Source organism: Mobula birostris, chromosome 10 (assembly GCF_030028105.1).
Source record: "Mobula birostris isolate sMobBir1 chromosome 10, sMobBir1.hap1, whole genome shotgun sequence".
NCBI classification, from domain to species: Eukaryota; Metazoa; Chordata; class Chondrichthyes; order Myliobatiformes; family Myliobatidae; genus Mobula; species Mobula birostris.
This window is the reverse complement of record NC_092379.1, coordinates 36,809,763-36,831,115: the sequence shown is the minus strand read 5'-3', so window position 1 is coordinate 36,831,115 and position 21,353 is coordinate 36,809,763. Positions and strand designations below refer to the sequence as shown.

Genomic DNA, 21,353 nt, shown 5'->3' with positions numbered 1-21,353 from the left:
AGGAGGCTGCACCAAGTTACAGCAGGTGACCCAGGCAGACCTGCTGGTGAACTATCGCCTCACACGGAAGGACTGTTTAAGGGTCTGAATAGTGGTGAGGGAGGTGGTCTAGGGGCAGTTCACAGGGATAAGTGGAGGAGGGAGATCAGTGGGGAGCGATGAGTGGACAAGCAGAAAGCGAGAGTGGGGGGTGGGCAGGGAGAAGATGTGTTTAGTGGTAGGATCCCGTTGTAGATGGCAGAAGTTTTGGAGAGTGAAGTGCTGGACACAGAGGCTCGTGGTCTGGTAGGTAAGGACAAAGGGAACCCAGCATGCTGCAATGACAGTGTTTTCTCAAATGTTGCAAAGATGGACCAGTGGTAGTCATGGGATCCACTGCAAAGGCCCATGGATACAGCAGTAAATGCAAGAAACTTCAAACAAAAGACCGGAGATATTGGAGAAGCCATGGAATTTGTTTTCATAGTTCACAGTTGCAGCAGAAAGACTGGACAGGTGCATGACGGAAACAAGTCTAAAGACAGATGGGAGCTGATTGGGTAAATATGATCAGTACTATTTTCTTGTATGGGGTGGGGGGCAAAACACTGAGACAGATTAGTTGAGCCAATTGGACTGTTTTGGAATTCAACTCCCATATAATACTATGGTACCAAAGACATTTCCACATCAACAAGTGCTAATAAGAACAATCTGTGCACTCAGCAGAGAGACAGGTGAATAGTTGCCACAAAGAAGCAGCCGATCGAAGCCAGATGCAAGACGTCATCTGACTGACTTGGCCTCCACTTGTCCCTTCTCCACCCTCCCCACCCTTAAGGCTGATTTATGCTTCTGCGTCGGCTCTAACCTGTAGCCGATGCCGTAGCCTACGCAAGTGGTCTATGCCCTTGTGAGCATTTATACTTCTGCACTGGTGTGTCCGCGTCGCTCTGCAATTCACCGCCAAAACGCTAGTTGGCGATGGGGTTTCTATGCCACTGTGTTGAGTTTCTTCGTGTACTTCAAGCAGTGGCGACTGAAACTGAGCGCATCATGTTGCAGTTGGAGCTAATAAATGTTGAACAAGAGTTACTTTTATTGAAGTTACTGCAACGTAGAAAGGAGCCGAGACGTGGGCGGAGATGGTGTGTACGAGCATTGAATGGATTGAGGCAGAAGGAGGGTGAATTTTCTGTGCTTGTCTGGCCACTGAGAGACAAGAAGCAACCAGAAATGCACAGGAGGAAATGCGATGCTACCAAGCCAACCAATCAGTTGTTGCTGTCTGCGTCACCGCAACGCGTGGTTACATTTTTGGGGAGATGCACGTCAGGCTACAGCGTAGGGTACGTGGTTACGCCGTACCTATGGCACTAATTCAATGCAGAAGTATAAATTGCCCATAACTCCTTTCCCATGGCCTAGGGAACATTTAAGTGACACCCACCTGACTTGGGAACACAAAAGAGGAAACCGACCAAAATAATTAAGAACCAGCAGGTAAAGATAGTAATATGCCTGAAGTCATTTTCAGATACGTTTGATAAAAACAAAACTGGTGTTTATAATGTAAAGAAACAATCTTTCACAAAGGTAAGGTCGAATTTGGAGTATTGTGTGCAGTTCTGTTTACCTACTTAAAGAAAAGATATCAGTAAGATTGAAAGAGCACACAGAAAATTTACAAGTACGTTGCCAGGACTTGGGGAACTGAGCTATAGGGAAAGGTTGAATAGGTTTGGACTTTATTCCCTGGTGTGTAGGGGAATGAGGGGAGATTTTATAGAGGTATCCAAGATTATGAGGGATGTAGATAGGATAAATGCAAGCAGGCTTTTCTCATGGTGGAAGGGTGAGACTAGAACTAGAGGTCATAGGTTAAAGGTGAAAGGTGAAATACTTAAGGGTGAACCTTCACTCAGAGGGTGGTGCAAATGTGGAATCAGCTGCCAGAGGAAGTGGTGGATAAGGGTTTGATTTCAACATTTGAGAGAAATTTGGATAAGTACATGGATAGGAGGGGTACAGAGGGCGAGGTTCAGGTGCAGGCAGCTGGGACTAAGTGAAATAATAGTTTGGTACGGACTGGACAGGACAAAGGACCTGATTCTGTGCTGTAGTGGCCGATGAGCCTAAAGGTTAATTATGACGGAACTGGAACTGACAGCTACACAGCAAAAGGTCCTGAGACACTCATAGCAGCAGCATCAAACACAATTTGACACCAGGCCGTGAAAGGAGATTTTCGAACAGGTGACCAGCGTTTGGTCAATGGGAAGTTTCATAGGAGCATCACAGAGGTGGGGAGAGAGGCAGAAAGGTTTTGGGAAGGGATTCCAGAGCTTGAGACACAGACAGCTGAAGGCACAGTCATCAATAGCAGAGTGCTTAAAGTCATGGTTGAACAAGATGCTGGAATTGGAGGTGCAGAGATTGGGGGTGGGGTGATTTGTAGGTGTGGGAGAGGTTGCAGAAACAGACGGGATTGAAAGCAAGAGTCTTAAGATTGAAATGTTGTTTAACTAGGAGTTTAGGTTGTTTGGTGAGGACAGAAGAGATGGATGAAAGGTCTTGGTGCATGTTAGAACAAGGCAGCAGTGTTTTGGACGATTAAAAATTGTTAGTTGTTAAACAGGAGATTGGACAGGTGGTTTGACATTTTTTGGAAGGAGGTGCAGAGATAACAATGCAAGGTGGGAGTCTCAGAGTGTGGGAACATCTGGAGAATTAGAATCCAGAGCTGGAACAGGGGAAGACAAGATTTGGGATACTTGGCCGGGAAAGGCTAAGTGGGCTAGGTGGGATGAAGCCATGGAAGGATTTGTAAATAAGTGCATGAATTTTGATATCAATCCCCTGTATTGCCAAGTCAATGGAAGTCAATGGGAGTAACTAAGGAGTATGGCATAGAAGCATTTGCAGCTCCTCAGTATGGCCATTTGCAAGGGTGCTACCGGACCTCTTCCTTAAAGCTGTGGATCAAAGTGCTCCCCTCTACCTTTTGGAAGAGGTAATGTGAGTACATCTCATCCCACTTCATGGAATGGATTCTGAGTCGGAAGATGATCTTGGAGGGTTCTGAGACAAAGACTGAGGCCTGCTGGCTCTCCACTTCTCGGTGTTCCTCCCTAACATCCACACCCTTGACTGCAACAGGAGAAGATTCTGCAAGCATGTCAGAAGTTGACGCAAGTCCTGCTGACCCTGTCTTGGTTTCTGAATACCTTTTCATATGAAGGATCTCTTGATGATTTCAATGCATTTGTTCTATTATTCATCCAAATCAAACTGGCTTTATGCCAGGTAGATATATGCAGTTTAATTTGCGACATCCTTTCAATACTTTATACACAAAACATGCAGAAGAGGCTGTAGTCATTTCATTAGATGCGCAACATGCGTTTGACCAAGTGGAATGGCCATATATGATGTTTGCACTTAAGAAATTTGGATTTGGACCATCTTTCATTAAATGGATTGAGATAATTTATTCACACCCATCTGCTTCTATTATCACTAATCAGAATATTTCCTCCCCTTTTGCAATTCATCGTGGGACTCGTCAAGGCTGCCCCTTTCTCCATTTTTGTTTGCAGTTATCATTGAGCCACTGGCTGTTAGCATCCGACAGGACCCTTTGATAGCTCCTATTGATATGCATGGACATAAACATCACCTTTCGTTATACGCTGATGATGTCAAGCCAGCGAGCACTGTGAGGGTCATGGTTTTTGACTTCTCCAATGCGTTCAACACCATCCGCCCTGCTCTGCTGGGGGAGAAGCTGACAGCGATGCAGGTGGATGCTTCCCTGGTGTCATGGATTCTTGATTACCTGACTGGCAGACCACAGTACGTGTGCTTGCAACACTGTGTGTCCGACAGAGTGATCAGCAGCACTGGGGCTCCACAGGGGACTGTCTTGTCTCCCTTTCTCTTCACCATTTACACCTCGGACTTCAACTACTGCACAGAGTCTTGTCATCTTCTGAAGTTTTCTGATGACTCTGCCATAGTTGGATGCATCAGCAAGGGAGATGAGGCTGAGTACAGGGCTATGGTAGGAAACTTTGTCACATGGTGTGAGCAGAATTATCTGCAGCTTAATGTGAAAAGGACTAAGGAGCTGGTGGTAGACCTGAGGAGAGTTAAGGTAATGGTGACCCCTGTATCCATCCAGGGGGTCAATGTGGACATGGTGGAGGATTACAAATACCTGGGGATACGAATTGACAATAAACTGGACTGGTCAAAGAACACTGAAGCTGTCTACAAGAAGGGTCAGAGCCATCTCTATATCCTGAGGAGACTGAGGTCCTTGAACATCTGCCGGATGATGCTGAGGATGTTCTACGAGTCTGTGGTGGCCAGTGCTATCATATTTGCTGTTGTGTGCTGGGGCAGCAGGCTGAGGGTAGCAGACACCAACAGAATCAACAAATTCATCCGTAAGGTCAGTGATGTTGTGGGGACGGAACTGGACTCTCTCACAGTGGTGTCTGAAAGGAGGATGCTGTCTAAGTTGCATGCCATCTTGGACAATGTCTCCCATCCACTACATAATGTACTGGGTTTTCAGAGGAGTACATTCAGCCAGAGACTCATTCCACTGAGATCCAACACAGAGCATCATAGGAAGTCATTCCTGCCTGTGGCCATCAAACTTCACAACTTCTCCCTTGGAGGTTCAGACACCCTGAGCCAAAAGGCTGGTCCTGGACTTATTTCATAATTTACTGGCATAATTTACATATTACTATTTAACTATTTATGGTTTTTTTACTATTTATTATTTATGGTGCAACTGTAACGAAAACCATTTTCCCCCGGGATCAATAAAGTATGACTATGACTATGAGTATATCTCCAGCCCACAAACATCAATACCTGCCCTTCTGACTCTAATTAATCATTTTGGTAGTTTCTCAGGTTTCTCTGTTAATTGGGATAAGCGTGAACTAATGCCAGTCACTGCAGTGGTTTAATACAGCATATTTACAGTCCATTCCCTTTAAAATAATTCATGATAATTTTTCCTATCTTGGTGTGACTAATACAAAAAACCCAGATGACCTTTTGCAAGTGAATTGGCGAAACAAAGGTGAGCAGGTTAAATGCAATATTGACTTTTGGAAAACCCTTCCGATTTCTTTGGTGGGGGGGGGTTAATGCAATCAAGGTAATTGTACTGCCACGATTTCTTCATCGTTTCCAGTCAATTCCATGTTTTATTCCTCTGTCATATTTTAAGCAATTGGATTCAATTATTATACCCTTCATTTGGAATTATAAAGCCATTAGAATTACTAAAAAACACTTGTCAAAGCCCAGGGAAGCAGGTGGTTTTGCCCTGCTGGACGTTAAAATGTATTACTGGGCTGCCCACCTATCCATGCTTGCATGGTGGAAAAAAGGCCCACCCTCTACCTCAGACTCGTGCCCAGCATGGTTACTCAGAGAGCGAGTGCTTTGTAAAATGACTTCCTTACAAGCTCTCCTTATTTGCCCCACTGCAGTTAATAAGTCACATTTTAGTAACAGCTTCGTGGTTGGCAGCACTACAAGAATTTGGAAGCAGATTCAACTCCACGTTAAGGCCGCAAAAATTTATATTAACACTCTGATTTGTGACAATCATTCCTTTTTGCCTGGCCTGAATGATACTGTTTTTTTCTACCTGGAAACAGAGAGGCATCTGTAGTGTAGGTGACCTATATAGTAATGGAAGCTTTGCCTCATTTGCACAGTTACAAGCAGTTTATAATATCCCTGCATCTAGTTTTTTTTAGATATTTACAAATTCAGATTATGTTAGGAAATATATACCTAACTTCGAAGTTTTAGACAAACATGAGTCCCTGGAGGCAATAAATAAATTTGATCCTGTTACTCGTAGTGCGGTATCCTATCTTTGTCAGATTCTACAGAATGCAGCTCGGGTGAATACTGCAGGTCTTAAACAGGCATGGGTGGATGAACTGGGTATAGAACTGACAGAGGAGGTCTGGGATGAGTGTTTAAAGAGTATACATGATTGTTCCGTCAACGTCAGACACAGACTTATACAGTTTAAAACAATACATAAACTTCATTGTTCCAAAGTAAAGTTGCACAGTTTCTACCCTGAAGTTTCACCAGTTTGTAATAGATGTAAATCTGTGAGTAGTAACTTGTCACGTTCATTCTGGTCATGTTGTAAGCTTTATGCATACTGGAAAAGTATTTTTCACTCTTTCTCTGCGGCTTATGGGAAGCGACGGGAACCAGACCCGCTCATAGCCATCCTTGGAGCAACAAGCTCCCTATCTTCAGCCAATAGGTATGAAAAAAAGGCTGTATTGTTTGACAGGGTGATTGCTAAGAAGTTAATCCTGCAAATGCCGAAAATGGACTCTGTGCCTACGTACGATCTGTGGCTGAGAGAACTGGCAAATACTGTACATTTGGAGAGACTGAAACTATGTAATGAGGACAGAGGGGACATCTTTGAAAGGATATGGGGCCCTGTATTGGACTTTCTCACGGGGTGAGGACTGAGGTTTTTTGGTGCGGTGCACCTCTGCTGTGTATGTTTACTTTAGCCTTCATATTTTTCTCCCTTTTGCTGCTCGATATTTAATTAGATTTTGTTAAGGTCGTGGTTTTTGTAAATGTGCTTTTTTTTGTACAATAAAAAAAATTAAAAATAATATGAAAAAAAAGAATTTAAGAAATATGTTTTAGAACTTAAGGAAAATACTCAGATTTTATGGTTGAAGCCCAGGGTGCAGAACTGCAACAACAAATAGAAGTAGTCGACAAGAACAACTGTGAATTGGAAAGGAGATTGGAAAATGGAGGAAATTATTACAAGGATACAAAAAGAAAAGGAGTGTGTTGCAAAGCGAATTATCTACATTTGGATTATAACATGAAAACATGGAAGCAAATGAAGAAGAACTCCGAGGTCTCAGTAAACAACTGCAGGCTACGATCCAAGAAAAGGAAAACCTGAAAAAGCAGCAGACTTGGAAAAACAGCAATTTTAAAAGTATCACGTGCAATAGTTACTATTCTTTAACAAGACGATTTTAGTCTTACAAGTGATGCAGATGAAATCAATGTAATTGAGGTAATGCAACTACATGAAAGCATGTGAGAAAATTAGGGAGGGATAGCAGTTTGTGGCATTATCTAATGAGCACATTAAGCAGTCACCAGGAATTGCAACTACAGAGTGATGCTAATAGAGAACTGCAGGCTGAACTAGATTGTCTAAAGTAGAGAACTCCAGGACATATTTGGTTGGAACACCACGAGTCTAGCAGATGGCGGTAATGCACTGAAAAACTGGTTGCCAACCGCCATAAAACGCAAAAGAAGAAGTAGTAGAGGTCCAACTGCTGGTGAGTCAGTATCCTGGCAAAAACTACACCACGAAGACAAAAGAACACTCCAGGCAACTCCGCGAAAAGGTTATTGAAAAGCACAGGTCAGCAGATGGATACAAGAATATTTCTCAGTCGCAGAATATCCCTTGGAGTACAGTTAAGTCAATCATCAAGAAATGGAAAGGATATGGCACAGCTGTAAATCTGAAGGGAGTAGGCCGTTCTCGAAAACTGAGTGACCGTGCAAGAAGGGGAGTAGTGAGGGAGTACATGAAGAGACCTGTGACAACCCTGGAGAAGTTACAAGCTTCAGAGGCTGAGATGGGAAAGTCTGTGCATACAACGACTGTGCTTCAAAGTTGCAGTTTTATGGAAGAAGAAATGATGAATTATGAAAGGAATCTGGTGACTAACATCAAAGAAGACACTAAAAGCATTTTTAAGTATATAAAGGGCAAAAGAGAGTTAAGGGTAGCTATAGGACCAATAGAAAATGATGCTGGAGATACTGTAATGAGAGACGCAGAGATGGCAGAGTATTTTGCATCAGTCTTCACAGTGGAAGACATCTGCAGTATACCGGACACTCAAGTGTGTCAGGGAAGTGAAGTATGTGCAGTGAAAATTACGACTGAGAAGGTGTTCAGGAAGCTTAATGGTCTGAGGGTGGATAAATCTCCTGGACCTGATGGAATGCACCCTTGGTAGCTGGAGAGATTGCAGAGGCATTAGCAATGATCTTTCAAGAATCGATAGATTCTGGCATTGTACTGGATGACTGGAAAATTACAAATGTTACTCTGCTATTTAAGAAGGGTCGGAGCAGCAGAAAGGAAACTACAGACCTGCTAGCCTGACATCAGTAGTTCGGAAGTTGTTGGAATCGATTGTTAGGGATGAGATTACGGAGTATCTGGAGGCACATGACAAGATAGGCCAGTGCCAGCATGGCTTCCTGAAAGGAAAATCCTGCCTGACAAATCTACCGCAAGATTTTGAGGAGATTACAAGCAGGGTAGACAAAGGAGATGCAGTAGACGTGGTGTATTTGGATTTCAAAAGGCCTTTGACAAAGTGCCCACAAGAGGCTGCTTAGCAAAATAAGCACCCATAGAATTACAGGGACGTTACTAGCATGGGTGGATCATTGGCTGATCGGCATAAAACAGAGTGGGAATAAAGGGATCCAATTCTGGCTGCCGCTTACCAGTGGAGTTCCACAGGGGTCGGTGTTGGGACTGCTGCTTTCTACGATGTATGTCAATAATTTGGACCATGGGATTAATGGATTTGTGGTTAATTTTGCCGATGATACCAAGATTGGTGAAGGAAATAGAGAGCCTGCAGAGAGACTTAGATAGTTCAGGAGAATGGGCAAAGAAATGGCAAGTGAAATACAATGTTGGAAAGTGTATGGTCGTGCACTTGGGTGGAAGAAATAAACAGGCAGACTATTACTTAGATAGGGAGATAATTCAAGATGCAGAGATGCAAAGGGTCTTGGGAGTCCTTGAGCAGGATACCCTAAAGGTTAACCTCCAGGTTGAGTTGGTGGTTAAGGCAACGAATGCAATGTTGGTATTCATTTCTGGAGGTATAGAATATAAGAGCAGGGATGTGATGTTGAGGCTGTATAAGGCACTCGTGTGACCACACTTGGAGTATTGTGTGCAGCTTTGGGCTCCTTATTTTAGAAAGAATATACTGACATTGGAGAGGGTTGAGAGAAGATTCATGAGAATGATTCCAGGAATGAAAGGGTTACCATAAGAGGAACGTCTGGCAGCTCTTGGGCTGTATTCCCTGCAGTTCAGGAGAATGAGGGAAGGGGGATCTCATAGAAACATTCCAAATCTTAAGAGGCCTGAACAGATTAGATATGATAAAGTTATTTCCCACGGTCAGTGAGTCTAGGACAAGAGGGCACGAATTCAAGATTGAAGGACATCCATTTAGAACAGAGATGCAGAGAAATTTCTTTAGTCAGACGGTGGTAAATTTGTGGAATTTGTTGCCATGAGCGGCTGTGGAGGCCAAATCATTGGGTGTATTTAAGGCAGAGATCGATGGGTCCTTGATTAGCTAGGGTATGGGGAGGAGGCAAGGGGAATGGGAATGACCGGAAGAATTGGATGGCAGAGCAGACTCGATGGGCTGATGGGCCTACTTCTGCTCCTCCACCTTATGGTCTTATGATTAAGGGGAGGTTTCTCTGGTGAGGGGCACTAAGGTTGGGCTTGAGGCTTTTGTTAGGAAGAGATGAAGAGAGAAGACGCCAGAGAGAAGAGGTGAAGGGCCTGTTCCCCTGCTGTACTTGTCTCTCCACGTTGACTAAATCTTCAGTGACTAACTCTGATTTGTGTGCAAGACTTTGCTCTCTGAAACCAGGTGAACAGCACAGAAAGCTACCTCAAAAAGAAATTTAACAGAAGGAAAAAATGACAAGGAAATGAAACACATGACATGCTTTTTACGTGTTTCTGCTCTGCAAAAGTCTCAAGGAGGTAAATCCTGCACCTCTCTGGTGTGCAACACAAGGCAGCGTTTACCTTAATCCACACACATAAAAGTTGCTGGTGAACGCAGCACCTGCAGAATTCCTGTTGTTTGCATTTACCCTAATCCACTTTATTAGGGAAACCAGTCAAAACAACGATGTAATGTACAAATTAGGAGAAAGATGTCCACTGGTAACAGGTTAAACGTGCCTAACACAATCTCTAAAATCATTCAGAAAGCTAACAGACATTAAATTACATGATTTGCAATATTGAAATGGCATCCCAAATGTGACTAGACCACTGGAATGATACAATATTGTGTAGTTCTGGTCGGGAGGAGAAGCTCAGCTATTGAAAAATCTACTTTAACTAATACGTACAGAAGCAATGGCTGCCTAACCAAACCATCAGGTAATCACAGCATCCACTGGCACTGCTGTTCAAGTCACTGGAATAATGAGGTCGGCATTGAAAGTCATTTCAATAACTGCCTAACGGGCACTCTTTCTTTTAATGTTAAAAATGATTTAAAGGGAAATGAAGGTAGGTCAAAACTTATAGCACATCATTCAGCAACCTGGGGACAATACAGTGCAGACATCCTTCCCCACATGAGGCCCCATTAAATGTGGGCCCCACCTTAGGACCCACCAATGTGGACTCCACCCCTTCACCAGGCCCCATCAAATGCAAAACCCTCTCCTACATCAGGGTCAGGACCCATCAATGTGGACCACTTCCCCAAGCCAAACCCATCCAACGTGGACCCCTCACTGGGCCCCTCCTCTGCCACCCCATCCGAGAACAGTTTCAGATTGGACAACATCTTCAGTTTTAATTTGAGCATTTGCCACTGGATGCTGGGAAGGGGAGGAAGGGGAGGAAGGGGAGGAAGGGGAGGAAGGGGAGGAAGGGGAGGAGGAGGAGGAAGGGGAGGAGGAGGAGGAGGAGGAAGGGGGGATGGAGGAGGAGGAAGGGGGGAGGAGGAGGAGGAAGGGGGGAGGAGGAGGAGGAAGGGGGGGAGGAGGAGGAGGAAGGGGGGAGGAGGAGGAGGAGGAGGAAGGGGGGAGGGGGAGGAAGGGGGGAGGGGGAGGAAGGGGGGAGGGGGAGGAAGGGGGGAGGGGGAGGAAGGGGGGAGGAGGAGGAAGGGGGAGGAGGAGGAAGGGGGGAGGAGGAGGAGGAAGGGGGGGAGGAGGAGGAAGGGGGGAGGAGGAGGAGGAAGGGGGGAGGAGGAGGAAGGGGGGAGGAGGAGGAAGGGGGGAGGAGGAGGAAGGGGGGAGGAGGAGGAGGAAGGGGGGAGGAGGAGGAGGAAGGGGGGAGGAGGAGGAGGAAGGGGGGGAGGAGGAGGAGGGGGAGGAGGAGGAGGAAGGGGGGGAGGAGGAGGAGGAGGAGATGATGATGATGATGGATACAAGTGACTGTCAAGAGAGCAGCAAAGCTAATAACCTCACATCAGGGTTCGGGTTCGGGTTCTAGTATATCTTTTAAGTTTCTACCCCTTTTGAAGGCTGAGACTATGGTGTATTGTCCCAGTGTCCCTACCTTCCACTTTTAGTTCTTCAAAGTGTGTTTTAACTGTCTGTGAATATTCACTGCCATCCCACTGTATCTCGTTATCAAGGGTAGTTTCCGTGTTGTGTTGTCCTGTGTTGGGGGATTTGTGATACTTTTTAAAAAGTCAGATTTGATGTGTCTGAGTCTCTGTCTGCTGCAGCCCTGTGTCTAAGTGCAGAGAAGAGGATAGTAGTGGCTTGGTGGAAGTCCCCTGCCCTGGTGCAAATGCGGTGAAACCGGGTCAGTTGTCCCTTGACAATGCCTCTGAAGGTGTGTTTGGGATGGTGGCTCCCTGTGTGTAGGAGGGTGTGTGTGTCTGTGGTTTTAAAGAATACTTTGGTGGCTAGTTTCTGGCTGCCATTTTCTGGTGCTAGTTTAAATACCGTAGTGTCCAGGAAGTCAACTTTCTCCCTATTTATTGCGGCCTTAACCTTAATCGATGGATGATGAGTGTTTAGGATTTGAATGAATTCCTCTAATTTTACCTCCGAGTGTGTCCACACTCCCCAGATGTCATCCAGGTATCTATAAAGACACATGGGTATCTTGGGGCACTTTGGATAAACTGTTTCCTCCCATTTTGCCATGTATATTTTGGCATAGGCTGGAGCAAACTTCTTTCCCATCGCTGTGCCCTTGACTTGTAAGTAGAATTCATTATTGAATTCAAAGTCATTTTTAGTTAGGCTGAGGTAAAGGAGTTCTATCAAGGCCTCGTCTGGTCTCTCTAGCTGAGGGTTCTCCCGAAGGATATCGCTCACTGCCGGTATACCCCTGTCCGTTTCTATATTGGTGTACAGGCTTTCAATGTCCATGGTGAAGAGTACGGCCTCAGGGGACACTGACATGGAATTGACTATCCGGACAAAGTGGTACGTGTCCTTGATGTAGCTGGAGTGTTTCTGCGATAGTGGGTTAAGGAAGGCATCAATGTATTCTGCTATCCTGTATGACTCACTGCTGCAGTCCGACACGATGGGCCTGCCGGGTGGTATTTCTCCCGGAACAGTCCATGAGTCTGGGTTCCTGTGTATTTTGGGGAGGATATGGAACTTTCTTGCTCGTGGCTGTATCCCTGTCAGGTACTCCACCTGCTTCTTCCCCAGGTATCTAGTCCTTTCTAGTTCTCGCAGAATGTTCCTAATTTCTGTGTGTGTTTCCCAGTATATGGGTTCCTTTAGTTTAGTGCAGTGTTCGGTGTTGTTTAATTCTCTGTGTGCCTCAAATAGATATTGCTGTTTGTCCATGATAACTATGCTGCTCCCTTTATCTGCTGGTTTGATAACAATATCCATATTTTCCTTCAGCTCTTTCAGGGCTGTTCTCTCCTTCCTAGTTAAATTGGCCTTATCCTGTACTTCTCCCTCCCTCTCCATTATCTCATCCAGTGTGCTCTCGAATTGTAGGACCGCTTCTGACCTGTACCTCCTCTTGGGGCTCCAGTCTGAGCGAGGGGTGAAATGGGTCTTTCTACCTTCTGCCTCCGCAACAAAGTGGACGAGTACCAATCTCCTATCGAACTTATCCATGTCCTCCTCAATCTGCTCCTTATGGAGTTTTGCAGTTGGTACAAAAGTGAGGCCCCTGTTCAGAACTTTTTGCTGGGTTTCTGTAGGGATGAACGTACGGGAGAGGTTCACGATGGTCTCTCCCAGTCGTGGACCCTGCCTCTCTCGGCTTTGTCTCCACTCTAGTTTAAAGACTGCATCCACCTCTTGACTATGGTCAGGGCTGTGTTCTCTGTCCAATCGATGTGGTCTCTGTCTACCTTAAACTGCCTCACCAGGACTGCAGGGATATAATTCTTAGTTCTAATAACCTCATTTAGTTGGCCCAGGGTTGCTTGTTCTGCCTCTGTCAAACAGTGGCTAAAGTTCAGTTCTGGCACCCAGATACTGGCATTGGGAAATTTAATATGGGCCATTCTTAATAGTTGCTGAAGCTGTTTAGTCGCTGTTGCTGGTTGATGTGATCTGTTGTTTATTCCAAAGGAAAGGATAACCTTCTTAGTTTCCAGTTGTGGCTTTAACTTTGTCAGGATAGCAGTGGCATGGGTGAATTTGGCTCCCGGAAAGCTGTCCAATTGAACATCCTTATTAGGGCATCTTTTGATCCTGGAAATGTTAGAGTCCCCTATAATTAGTATAGGTTTAAGGGGCCTTAGTTCCCAAGTTACATTTTTCTGTTTAGAGTGAGGATGCCTCCTTACTTGGCCCTCCTGGTTGTTGCAAATAGGGGTTACCTGTCCTCTTGTTTGTCCCACGTCCTCCGACTCTCGGGCTGTGTGGTTCCCTGGGGTGGAAGACTTGCTCGGTCCTCGTGTACTGGCTCCCCTTGTCGGTCTGCCCATCCACACTGGTGTGGGGTGGGGTGCTGATTCCCTGGAGTCTTGGGTCGGGGAGGCCGTGGGGGTGGCGGGCTGGGGTTCCCCTGCTCCTAGGTTGGATTGCGTCTTCTCCGAGGGGCTCATGGCTGGGGAGGGGCTCACCTGGCATCTTCTCTGTTCCTGTGACTGGGGCAGTGGGACCGCATCGGCGTCGAGTTAGTTAACTAGCTCCAGCGCCCTCCCGTGGACGATACCGGAACTCCTACTGCAGGCGTCGGCGCCGAGAGGGCTGACCAGCTCCAGCGCCCTCCCGTGGACGATAACGGAACTCCCACTGCAGGCGTCGGCGCCGAGAGGGCTGACCAGCTCCAGCGCCCTCCCGTGGACGATACCGGAACTCCCACTGCAGGCGTCGGCGCCGAGAGGGCTGACCAGCTCCAGCGCCCTCCCGTGGACGATACCGGAACTCCTACTGCAGGCGTCGGCGCCGAGAGGGCTGACCAGCTCCAGCGCCCTCCCGTGGACGATACCGGAACTCCCACTGCAGGCGTCGGCGCCGAGAGGGCTGACCAGCTCCAGCGCCCTCCTGTGGACGGTGCCGGAACTCCCACTACACGCGTCGTTCTCAGGACCTGTTGGCCTGAGACAGTCCCGCAGCGCAATTACCGGCCACAACTTCGTTTTACTCGGCGCCGACGGACGGGGTGCAGCGTGGGCGGTCTTTTTCCGGGGCTCGGGTGTGATACGAGTCCGGTCATGGCTGACCCAGAAGCCGTCCCTGAAGGTTCCCCTCTCCCCCTTGAAATGCGGTTTCCATTGTCCGTGAGACAACCTAATGCACTACTGAATGCTACATACTTTTCAAAGACTTGTGAACGTCAGAAGCAATATAGCAATGCAAAGGGCCTTAAGAATAAGTTGAGGGTGATATGAAGGATCTTCCAGCAATGGAACAGAAACAAAAAGAATAAAGCTAGATCAAGTCCTTTGAATAACCATATACTTAATTTCTTCAACAATTTTCCAAATTAAACAATGAATATTGTGGATAGCAAATTGATTTTGGAGTAGTATATACATAGAACTTTCTTATTTCCCTAATCAAAGACTGGCAGGACAGTCAAGGTAAGAAGGTATAACAATAATCTTACCTCTAGTTTTTTATTGAGTCTGGCCTCCTGTGCCTTCAATCTCTCCTGATACTTTTCATGCACTTCCTTCAAATTGTCTACAATAGATCTCTTGTCAGATGCTGTCTCTGTTAGGGATGCAATCAAATCAAAGTTATAATAGGTAGTAGCTTCCAATTCAACCAATTATTTATCATTCAAAATATACACCTCAGCAGGGAGAAATCAACTAACAATTTTATTTAGTTTCTATTCATTTATCGCTACCTGAAGCTTAAGTTTCCAATTAAAATCCATCTGATTCAATGCAGTAATATCTGCCAGAATTAAATGGAAACTCTCACATACCATTTTGTTTTGTTTATCACACATGTACTGAGAGCCCCAGTCTTAGAACACATACCAACTAACACATGTAGGGTTCTTGGTAATGTTAACTGCTAAGGCTAATGAAATGGCGTCTCTGTAATGCTAACTGCTGATGTAATAGTTTCTCTGTAGCTGCAATATTTGGGTTTTAACTACACATTATGTTGAAATTCTATAAGACAGTAGTAAGACACATTATTCTATCTTGTTTGTCTGGGAACCGAGCTTTTGCAGTTTTTCGGTCGAGGCGAGTGAGGAGGTGGAACGAGTGCGGGAAGTGCTCGGTGATCACTGGACGGAGTCTACGGGAATTCGAGGGTCTGGAGGTTGGCAACGTTTCGGCGGAGGTCATTGAGGAGGAACACCGGAGGCGTGAGCTCCAACGATTTTTGTGCACAAACTGTTAACTTTAACAAGAGTGGCGTCTTTGTCTTTTATATTTGGTTTCTCTACTAACCACACAACAAAATAAGAGATATAAAGTGTAATCATTTAATAGCTGGATAGAATTGGGGACCACGTGAAGTGATGGAGAGATTACAGACCAGATAATGTTCTAAGTGTCGGTTGCCAGAAAACCATTGGCAAGAACTCGAGGAAGAACACTTCCTACTTCTTTTTAAAATTAGGACTACATTATTTGTTACATTGCTAAAACAAGACAGGCTTCCGAATACCATTGCATCTCTATTGGTAGAGTAATCCTTCAATACCGTACCATGTGAATAGCCTGGATTGTGGGACTCCAGGTCGGTCTTACAAGAGATATAGTTAAGCCTGGAAAATTGTAGCTATGGAGGAAAGATTGGATAAGTTTGGGTTGTTTTCTAGTCTTGAGATGTATAAAATTGGGAGGATTAAATGGCAGAAATGAGAAGGACTTATTTCCCGAACGGGGAATAAAAAAAAAAACTGAGGAGCATAGTAACTGCTGGTAGTATTAAAAGTATTTTCACTCAGAGGATTGTAGAGGGATCTGAAATACTTCCAAGGCATGAATTCCACGCATATTTAAAAAGTAGATGAATATCTAAAGAGCTGTGATCAACTGGGCTACAGAGCCTGAGGTAGGACGTGGAATTAGAATGGGTAGCTCTTTTCTCGACCATCCCAGATACAGTTTTTATGGTTCTATGAGCTTGGCTTAGAAAATAGGCAGGTAAGTTTTATTTTTCGAAACACAATTTAGTTGTTCAATTAATTTTTAAAAGTGTTTATACTTGTAAACTTTCAACTTAAAAAACTTTCTTTTATCAAGTTTTTTTGGAATGTGTCATCTCAGGTGTTTACAGAGAGAACATTTTGAGATGCAGATGTACCCTTTTTAACAATGCAACTCAATGACACATTAGATCCTTCACCCTTTCCAGCTCTTTGCAGATTCAGTCCTGAAAACAAAAAGCAGAAAACTAATTTTGAGCTTAAGAGCTTGGCAGATAAATATCATATTGTCTTTGGAATTTTGCAGTGACAAAGGATCGCAGATCGACATTGTAGACTGCTTTTCTTTTCACAAATTCTGCCTGATTCCGTGCGTGTTACAGCAAGCTACTCACAACATTTCTGAGCCAAATCCCACAGTCTCAGAAGCACAGCAAATTTTACAGTTTATCATTAAACTGCAGAATAGAATGAATTATGTCACTGGATGGAACAATCAGCTATTGAAAGAAAACCTGCTAGAAATTTAGGTAAACTTTTTGAAAACAGAAATCAAAATATCACAGATGCTGGAAATGTAAAGAGAATGACAAAATATTCAGCAGGTGAAGCAGTGTCTAAAAAGAGAGAAACAGAATTGCTGAAATAATATTTCAAAAGTCACTGTCATTGTTTCATGCTCCACCTCCTCAGTAGAAAATACTGTACTACTCATTAAAGAAGTCTGCTAAATAAATGAACAACAGTCACGTGCAACCTAATTTTAAAATAAGTACTTTCAATAGGGGAGAAGGCATCCCATTATGTTTAACTTATAAAACAGTGATACTACCAATATTCTGAGAAGTCCTTTTCCAACTAAGGCTGTATTGCCCAGTGACATTACCTTTGTAGAGAAAGTGGTTTAACCTTGGGCTTCTCAGCAGCAATGGAGGAAGGGGTTTTGATTTGTGGTTTGGTGGAACTGGACACTTTGCTTAGTTTTGCTTGAGTCCTTTTAATCGATTCATCACAGGACTGGTAATACAAGAGAAAGAAAACGGTGAAATGTTCAAAGGTTCATTTTATTGTCAAAGTATGCACGTACAACTCTGATATTTGTCTTCTCCAGATAGTCCTGAAATACAGAAAGACCATGAGAGTTGATGAAAGACACCAACTCTCCCCCACCATCAGTATGAAAAAGAAAAGAAACAATAACAATCCCTGACTCCCTGACTCACAGAGAAAAACAGCGACAATAACAATCTGCAATCCCCTGACTCACAGAGAAAAACAGCGACAATAACAATCCCTGACCTGCTCACTTGCAGAAAAAGCAGAGACAATGGCATTAAATCCACACTGCTCCCCCACAGGAAAAAAAATTACAATAACAATCCCCGACCCCCTCACCTGCAAAACAGACCAATGACAGTAACATCAAAACCCCCAACCCCCACCTTACACACAAAATATTTACAGCTCACCCACCCACCAACCAGCCACAATTAACAAAACACCAAAAACCTGAAGGAAACCAATATGAAGTACAGTCCAAAATTCACATATGTCTCAGAATATTGGAAACAGCTTTCCATCGGCATACGAAGGCAGTGGCTGCAAACTCAACAAATCAGCAAAAGCATTTTCAACTTAATAAATCCAATTTTAGTTGGTCAATTAATCAAGGCTGACAACTGAAAATATTCAGAGGATGGCAAATCAATTTGGCTAAATGCTGTAAAAAATAAATTGTAAAGACTGCAACAATCCAGATTTCTCCAAACTTTCAGAAAGCGTTGCCTCCTGCTGCTTTAACATAGCAGATACAAAGCAGGAGAATAGCAGCAATTGAGGAGAGACAACCGAACACACTATTGAATGCTGCATACATTTCAAAGACCTTTGGAAGTCAGAAGCAATATAGCAATGAGTTGAGGGTGATATAAAGGATTTTCCAACAATGAAACAGAAACAAAAAGAATAAAGGTAGATCAAGTCCTTTGAATAATCATATACTTAATTTCCTCAAACACCAGGAAATCTGCACATGCTGGAATTTCAAGCAACACACATAAACGTTCACCAGCAAACTTTATATGTTACTTAATTTCCTCAACAATTTTCCAAGTTAAACAATGAATATTGTGGAGAGCAAATTGATTTTGGAGTAGTATATACATACAACTTTCTTATTGCCCTCATCAAAGACTGGCAGGGCAGTCAAGGTAAGAAGGTACGACGATAATCTTACCCTTAGCTCTTTAATGAGACTGGCCTCCTCTGCCTTCAATCTCTCCTTCCGAAGCTTCTGCTCTTTCTTCAATTTGTTTACAACAGATTTATGTTTCCTCAGATCATCTTTCAGTGCATGAATCCTGCCCTCAATATCACTCTGCTCAGATACTTTCTCTGTTAGGGATGCAATGAAATCAATGTTATAATAGGTAGTAGCTTCCAATTCAACCAATTATTTATCACTCAAAATACATATCTCAGCAGGGTGAAATCAACTAACAATTTTACTTAGTTTCTATCCATTTATTGCTACTTGAAGCTTAAATTTCCAATTAAAATCCACCTGCTTCAATGCAGTAATAGCTGCAAGAATTAAATGGAAACTCTCACATACCATTTTGTTTTGTTTATCACACATGTCCTGAGATCCCCAGTGGCAGGAAATGCATTTTGATTTTGACACTGTCCTCCTGGTACCATTCTCCTGTAAATATAATCAAAAGCTGTCACTGTACAGTGCAATCAGATCCATAACTCACTAAATGCACTCTTAAAGCTCAGAGTACTACTAACACACAGCTGAGCAAAGCAATAGACTCTTAAATGTCTTCTTAATTGGCCCAGTAAGCCGACAGATGAAGGGCAAACAGGGAAGGAAAGAAATACTGATATCCCCCAAAATACCAATTACGCACATAAAGCCCCAACCTCGTCGGACACTGACCGGCCAGAGTCACGGCCTCGTTGGAGACGTGGCTCACACTCTCAACAGCAAATACAGTTGTGGACTCATTGAGATCATAAGCAGGGAAACATCAGGAAACAATTTAAATATAAAATCAGATTTAAAAAAAATGGAAGCTAATGGTGAGCATTGCATCAATAGGCAGAGAAACACTTGCTGCAAAATAGATTACATGCAACATTTCACTAACCAAAGCTAGAACTCACTGACCACTGCTTTTAAACCTTTTCCTTTGTGTGGTACAAATCTTGCCAGTGTAGTTTTCACGTTGATTTCCAGAGTTCAATTTGATTTGGGCTATTTAATCCCACACCCTGTCAAATACAGCCTCATTAAAGGCAGTCACTCAAATCACCTGTAAATACTGCACTAACTCTGACCATGGAAAGTCAAAATGGGCATGGGGGAACAGATTACTGAAGAGCAAATGCCCCTTAAGAGCACTGTTGGTGACACCTCCCATTACTTTTATGATTGGACAGTAATTAGCCAGATCGGATATACTCTGTTTTTGGTGGATAGAATGTAACTAGGGACATGTAGTTGCCACTGACAGACCTGTACTGGATACGCTTGGTATGCTAGGCATTTAGTTCTGAAGTGCAACTTTAAGCACGGCACATCGGAGGTTACCCATTTTCATTATTATTGCTGTTCCTGCTACTCGCTCATTCTTTGATTTGGCTGAAAACTACCATTATAACAGTGAGGACTTTGGGAGGAAGCACAGATGCATCATTCACTCAGTTCTTCCAGTTGAATATAGTTTCACAAAGTTCATTCCAGGCTCTGGTTTAATTGAAGGTGGGGATCTTTACTGGAAAAGTGTCCTCATGTTAGCTAACCTATCACCATCACGACTGTGTGAACCAGGGTGGCAGAACTTTGATCAGATCCATTGGTTGGGGAACTGCTGAACTCTTCATTGAAGATGAGAAAATCTGCAGATGTAGGAAATCCAAAGTAATACCCAGAAAATGCTGAAGGAACTCAGCAGGCCAAGCAACAGCTACGGAAAAGAGTTAACAGTCGTGGAACAGTCCATGTTTCGAACCTAAACAGGCATCACTCCACAACTCTTCCTACGCTACAAAGATAACTGCATTGGTCCTGCTTCCAGCACCCATGCTGAGCTCATCAATTTCCTCAACTTTCTCCAATTTCCACACTGCCCTCAACTGGCCCATTTCTGACACCTCTCTCCCCTTTCTCGATCTCTGTCTCCATCTTTGGAGACAGTTTATCTACTGATACTCTTTACAAACCCACTGACTCTCACAGCTCTCTGGAAAAGTCATCTTCCCACCCTATCACTTGCAAAATTGCCATTCTCTAGCCTCAGTCCTCCATCTCCACTGCATCTGCTCCCAGAATGAAGCTTTTCATTCCAGAACAACTGAGATATCCTCCTTCTTCAAAAAAAAGGGTTTCCTTTCCTCCACTATCAACACAGCCCTCAACCACATTGCACAAATCACCCTCAACCCTTCCACCTGCTGCCACACGAGGGATAGGGTTTCTCTTGTCCTCACCTATCACCACACAAGCCTCTGCATCCCGCACGTAACTCTCTGCAACTTCTGCTATCTCCAAAGGGAGCCCACCACCAAGCACATCTTTCCGTAGGAATCACTCCCTACACGACTCCCTTGTCCACTCATCCCTCCCCACTGATCTCCCTCCTGGCGCTTATCCTTGCAAGCGGAACAAGGGCCACACCTGCCCCTACACCTCCTTCCTCACTACCATTCAGGGCCTCAAACAGCCCTTCCATGCCAGGAGACACTTCACCCGTGAGTCTGTTGGGATCACCTATTGTATCTGGTGCAAAATGCCAGGTTGTACAGCTGGATCAAAGGCTCGTCTCCACTAGGAAAGTTACAGGCACAGATTGCAGTGTCATTGCCCAGAACAAGAGTCTATTAGTAAAGTAATTGATAGTTGTTTCTGCTGCCAGAAAGTTGTCACGGTGCTTCACCAACAACATCTTAAACC

At 44.3% G+C, this 21,353-nt stretch overlaps 1 long non-coding RNA gene across 1 annotated transcript in view; it reads right to left on the bottom strand.

Annotated features, from left to right (window-relative positions):
• Window positions 1-17,397, bottom strand: part of LOC140204478 (uncharacterized) — a 57,739-nt gene extending 40,342 nt beyond the window's left edge. Inside the window, exons 1-2 of the long non-coding RNA XR_011887639.1 lie at window positions 17,280-17,397; window positions 14,885-14,991 (exon numbers count right to left, since the gene is read on the bottom strand). This is a non-coding gene — a long non-coding RNA (uncharacterized lncRNA). The remainder of the gene's footprint in view (window positions 1-14,884; window positions 14,992-17,279) is intronic.
• Between the last annotated feature and the right edge of the window lie 3,956 nt (window positions 17,398-21,353).